Below are 6777 nucleotides of genomic sequence, written 5' to 3'. Positions count from 1 at the left end.
GAAGCCCATTCAAAAGCCTTTGACCGGTTGTTGAGAGCATTAAGCAACATGGACAACATCAATAATCATGGCAACAAGGAATGAGTTTGGTGGAGTCCTCCCTCAAACCACCATTTGTAAGATACCCTTTTCCCTTGACTTTGCATTACATTTAGCTTGCATTTGTATTATATTTCATATTGCATTTACATTAGTTAGTTCATATGTATAGTTTGCATTGTAATATATCTCACATGATTCATGTAGATAGTTGCATATAGACTAGAATTCATGCATAGTCACTAATGACCAATCCTATTCTTTTCTACACTAGAGATAATGTTTAAATCGGTTTGGGGAGGTTTGATCATAGGTGACTTAAGCATTAGCATGCATCATATAATGTAGTTTAGATTGCATTCATTTGTTATATATGTCATATAGAATTGCATTTAGTTAGAGCATGCATTCATTCACATCATATCATTGCATTTGTACTTTATTTCAAAAAAATCAAAAATCCAAAAACATGTACTTTCTTTTCATTCCTACTCCTACATGTACATTGAGGACAATGTCCAAAATAAAGTGGGGGATGGGAATTTATATTCCAAAAATACATAAAAATTGAAATTTTTTGAAAAATACAAAAATATGTCTCTCAATTTCATAAAAACAAAATCCATAAAAATTTGAAAAAATTGAAAAAATCAAAAACATGTTCATTTCCTTTGTAGTGTAGTCTTGTATATATTATTGTATATATTGTGTTTGTTTATCCTTTTTCACATTGATTGACTACGCCACATCCGAGACATGAGGATATTGAAGACCGCATGGTATGATCTTTCCAATCTCCTTTTTCCTCTTTATGTTAATGACTATGTGGCTTTATATTGATTGATACGGTATAAACAATGTGAATTTAGGATTGCATTTAAGATTATATGGCATACTAGTTGGTAGAAGCATATGCATTAGGATGTATAAATGTTAGTTGCATCATGGCATGTAGTTTGCATGTTAGAAAAATTTTGTTAAACCGTCTACTTGGGAAGCTTAACAAGTGTATATAGGCCCTAGTAGATGCTTTTTGTTCTTAAAACTTTGCTTGTTAGAATATTTTTTAAAACACCCTAGATGTGTCATGCTAGTATCCTTTGACCCATGGATTAAGACCTAGTCAAGAGTACCTTGTGGTGTGATAACTCCTTGGCTACCGTTTATTCCAAGGTGACCTTTGAAACCATGCACCCATACATCCATCATCCATGTTCTACCATATTTTTGCCAACAAAAGGGAATGGGCACAAAAAGAAATCAATTTGAGTTCAATGAAAAGAAAAGAAAAAGTTTGCAAAAATGCATCAAATAAAAAGAGGAGCAAAAATAGAACTCCTAAGCTTCAAATACAAGGCACCCTCGTTACTAATTGGGGTGACTTTGAAAATGTTCAAAAAGAAATGCAAAAAAAAAAAAAAAAAGTTGTCAAGTATTGAAATGCCAAAAATCAAAAAGAAATGGCAAAGAAAGTGTTCTCAAATGTTATATGCCACAAGAAATTGGGGGGAAAAACAAAAAACAAAAGCAAACTCCCAAAGTGAAACTCAAAAATCTATCGATCCCTTTATCCATCGTATCCATTTTTGTGCATGGTAGAGAGGGGACGACCCTTCTTCTTGTCTAGGCAAGAGGGGGAATTCCGCGATCCTCCAGTGTTTCTAACACCATAGGGAGTCTATTCTTGACAAAAACATTTAACGATTGAGGACAAAGGTACCCTAGCTTGACACATTTTGGAGGTGATTTATTGGTATCCTTCTAGGCTTAGTAGTTTGAACAAATTGCATCTATGAAGGATTGTGTACCCTTGAATTGCTTCCCTTGTAGATAATTTCCGCCACTTAGATGAGGAAAGTGGCTATTCTTTTTGTATATGCATCCATTATGTGATTTTATGTGCTTTAATGTTTGGATGTGTCGCCATTTTGGCAAGACCCACCTTGCCTTGCAAGAAGGCATCCTACCTCATGGTTGTCTTGTTGTGAGTTGAAGGGGCGGAGTGAGACCCGCTAATTGTCTCATATCGGCTATGTTATTAGGTTAGTTTAAATAAAGGTCTAGTTTTAGTCACCTCTTTACTCGGGACGAGTAAAGGTTCGGTTTGGGGATATTTGACGTGAACATTATTTGCGCACATTTAGTCCCCTAATTGAGCCTATTTTGCATACTATTATAGCATTTCATGGCCATTTTATCCGTCAAAACCTTCCTATTTGCTTTTCTATCGAATTTCATATGTTTTGTAGAAAAGAAGATAATAAGGCGGAAATTCCCGTCTTTCGTGCATATTTGGAAGCTTATTGATGATATTAGATGGACTAGTATGAAGAGGAGGCAAGAATGATGACCAAAGATGTAGGAATAAAGAGTATATAGAAGGGTCATAAGGTTTAAAGCAAGGAGGAAAACCAAGGAAGCCATTCATGAAGAAAATGGCTCGGAACGCAAACCAAGAGTTTCTCTTTTGGCTCTGAAAGTATGCTAGTTGGAACGGCGTCGAAAAAACAAGCGATCTAGGCTTTTGAATCACTCCAATAGGAGTCCGGATGAGAAAATGACGTCCGTTTTACAATCCGAGGTCAAACAAAGAAGCTGTTCAGGAATCCGCCGGTCTTCGCAGGAATACGCCCGTCTTCCCCAAGACGCCCGTCTTCCCCACAAGACGCACGTCTTTTGGCTGGGAAAATAAAGAAAATTTCCTGGAAGACAATCCGCCCGGATTCCCTACAAATCCGCTCGGATTGCCCTACGAAATCCGCCGGATTCTAGCGAATCCGCTCGTCTTCCCTAATCCGCCCGGATTGTCCACAATCCGCCCGGATTGCATCTTCAGAATCCGTCCGTCCCGACTGCAATCCGCCCGGATTCCTTTACAGCATGATTTCGTCTTCTCCAAGCTTCAAAGAAAGACTCCCTTCCTCCGAAAAATACCGGCTCCTCCTTGCTCAAACTCAAAAGTGTAATTACTAGTTTAACCCTTAGTTAACCCTAATGCATCCTCCCTAATTTCCACTATAAATACCCCATCTTTGTAATTAATCAAGCATGAAGTTTTTAGAGTAGAAAATCCTCCTTTAGATTAGATTAGGAGTAGATTAGAATAGATTACTCTTTAATCTTTCCACAAATTACACATTAATCTCTCTTTAATTATTGTTCAAGTTTATCATTCAAGTTTATTATTGGGTAATTGAAGATTATTGGGTTATTATTGGGAGATTGACAACCTTCCATCAATCATCAAGTTTCTTCTATTATTCTTTGCTTTATTATTTGGATCATCTCAAGTTTGGTATAAATCCTTTACTCTTTACTCTTTATTGTTTATTTCCTCATTCTATTATCATGTTTATACTTGTTGTGATGATTGACACCATTAATGACATGTTTCCCATGATAATGAGTGAGTAGTCTCTTGCTAGGATTAGTGGGTAATTAGGGGAAACCAACATGGGATTGATTCATGCTTAATCTAATATGTTCACATGATTAAATTGCTTGCTTGTTGTGATGTCAACTTTATGCACATGTTATGTTTGATGAAATGCTAAGCCTATGAATCCTTGCATTTTTACCATCTCTTATCTACTCAACTTGACTTGTAAGACATAAACCAACTCGAGTCTTGTTAGACCATGCATGCATAGAAGTTGATTAGGAGGAAAGTAAGTCGACTTGTAGGTGTTGTAAAATCTAATCGATTCGGCTCCGGGACCCAACTCTTCCTAAGAACCGTAAGATATAACCCAACTCGGTTCCTCCACAACATTAATTGCTTGCAACCTAATAAACATGTTTGTATGATCAACACCATGAATCCCCCATGACCCCATGATATCCTAGCACTTTTAATCAATTGTTTACATCCTTCCTTTTATTGCTTGTTTTACCTTATTGCTTGCATTAGTTTAGACACAACTACAAACCCAACCAAATTGTGACACTAGCATAAATTTATATAGATAGACTTAGAACCCAAAGCACACCGTCCCATGGATCGACCTCGACTTACCGCTAACTAGTTGTTTGTTGAGTATTATAAATGTGTTTGATTGGATGAGTGACGACATCACCCACATCAAAGGGCTAGAACAGTCTTTGTTGGGATAATGTGATGAGCAAGTCGCCAAATAAAAAGAGGGAATTTATTTGAAAACGGAACTAGCCAAACCAATTTCCATGGGAAGACACATAAATGTCGTGGGTGTGGCGAAAGCTTAGGTAAAAGATATTTGTACCCCGATTGGATATTATATGCACCATCTTCAGTGTATTTCCAATACAGATAATCATCAATTTCAATTTGAGGTGGTTCCATAGCCAAAATGGCCTTAGCAGTGGAAGCATAAAAAACCCGAAAGATAAGAGGTGTCCTCCATGAGCCATTCTCAAAAATCAAATCAGAAAGTGTAAGAGAATGATGACTCGGGTCCTGCCGAACACCTGGGCACTTCCCTTGTACCCAAGGACTTGTTCGAATATTAATAGAATGACCATTACCAACCTTCCATGCCATGGCATCAGAGCATCGTGCTGCAACTTTACAAAGGCCTTGCCATACAAACGATGGCTGAGAAACCCTGGATTTAAGATTAGGAATAGGGAAATCTTTTTGATACTTGGGTGTGAGATATTTGGCAAGAATACCAGTAGGTTGATGATGAATGCGCCAAAAATTCTTCAAGAGATAAGCCTGACTGAGAACAGTCACTGATTTGATACCAAGACCTCCCAAATCCTGTGGTGTATGTAAGTGTGACTGAGAGAGCCAGTGAATTGATCTTTGAGAAGAATTTTTACTCCACCAGAAGGCCGCAATTAAGGAGTCAAGTTTTTTAGAGACTGAAAGTGGTAGAGGAACAGCAGCAAGAATATGGACCAACGAAGCAATTAAGATAGAGTTAATGATAACCAACTTACTAGGCTGCGATAAATGAAGAGATGCCCATGACGAAATACGTGTAGTAAGCTTATCCAGGAGATCATGAAAAGCATTCTTCTTACACTTAGGAAGATCCACCGGAACACCCAAGTAAGTTCCAAAGGAATCAGCTATTCTCATACGCAAAATAGATGTCATGTGGGACTTGAAATCAGCTGGCGAATTCGGACTAAATTTAATAAAAGACTTTTGAAGATTAATCATTTGTCCTGAGGCGGCTTCAAAATCATGGAAAATATCTCGAATAGACTCAAAAGAAGCAGGCGTTGCCTTACAACAGATAAAAGCGTCATCAGCATAAAACAAGTGCGAAAGTGGTGGAGCATACCGAGAAATCTTAAGGCCAAAAAGTTGATGACGGGCCTCAGCTGCCTGAAGTTGACGAGAAAGAATTTCCATACACATGATAAATAAATAGGGTGAAAGAGGATCCCCTTGGCGTAATCCACAAGAAGGATGGAAAGAAGGGGAAGGTTCGCCATTAATCATGATACTATATTTCACTGTGGAGATGCACTCCCAAATGAGATTCCGCCAGGAAATTGGAAAACCAAAGAAATCCAAGGCTGACATTAGAAAATTCCAGGATACACGATCAAAAGCCTTATGCATGTCTAGCTTGATTACAGAGTAACATTTTGTTCCATGTTTAGCTTTGTTAACATAGTGCATTATCTCATGAGCAATAAGGCATCCATCAGACATGAGACGACCAGGAACAAAAGCTTGCTGAGATTCAGAAATAATGGAAGGAATTACCAGCCTGAGACGATTAGCCATACACTTGGAAGCCAAACGGTAGATGACATTGCATAGAATAATCGGTCGAAATTGCGAGACACACTCCGGTTTATCAGTTTTTGGTATTAGAACAATGATGGTATTGTTTCACTCCTTTAGCATGACGCCCGAATTAAGAAACCGAAGAACTGCCGAGGTCACTAAAGTGCCTATCTGTGGCCAAAAAGTGTGAAAAAAAAAGGTGTAATGCCATCCGGACCTGGTGATTTTGATGCATCCATACCACGGAGAGCATTCATAACCTCAGTTTCCTTGAAAGACTCTTGCAATATCGAACATTCAGTGGATCCTAGCCTGGAATAAGATAAACCAGCAAAACAAGATTGTAGAGAGTCCACCCGAGAGGTAGGATCCACAGCGGTATTAGAGGTTAGCAAAAGCTTGAAGTAATTAACAATCTCATCAGTAATATTGCTGGGGGACTCCAACCATACATTATCAGCAGATCGAAGGGTAATGATACGATGTTTTGTTGATCACTGTTTCACTCGGTTATAAAGAAAGCGTGTAGGAAAACCATCTAAAATCTCACTCTTAATCTTGGGTCGTTGAACCCAGTATTGTCTCTGATTTCGAAGCAAATGTAAGCGAGAGGAGCGAAGATGTAGAAACTCAGACGCAGAATTGTTGTCCACTATATGGGTAGCAGTCAAATCCAAATCAGCTTCTATTTCTGACCAGTTAATCCCGTGAGATATACGATGATTGATTACCCATTGGAGGATTGCACGTCGAGCTGTGGCAAGTTTACGGGAAACTACAAACATCGCAGAACCAAAAAAAGGGGTTGCCCAAACTTGTAAAACCAATTCACGGACCTCAGGATAAGACAAGCACCAGTTATCAATACAATACGGTCTCTTACGTGGTTTAGAATCCGGGCATAATGTAAGGATTATAGGAGCATGATCCGAGACAAGAATAGGAAGATGTAAAATTGAAGTAGACGGAAAAAGAGCAAACCAAGCCTGAGTAGCATAAGCACGGTCCAG

Source organism: Silene latifolia, chromosome 11 (genome assembly GCF_048544455.1).
Source record: "Silene latifolia isolate original U9 population chromosome 11, ASM4854445v1, whole genome shotgun sequence".
Classification (NCBI taxonomy): Eukaryota; Viridiplantae; Streptophyta; class Magnoliopsida; order Caryophyllales; family Caryophyllaceae; genus Silene; species Silene latifolia.
This window is presented reverse-complemented; position numbering follows the sequence as displayed.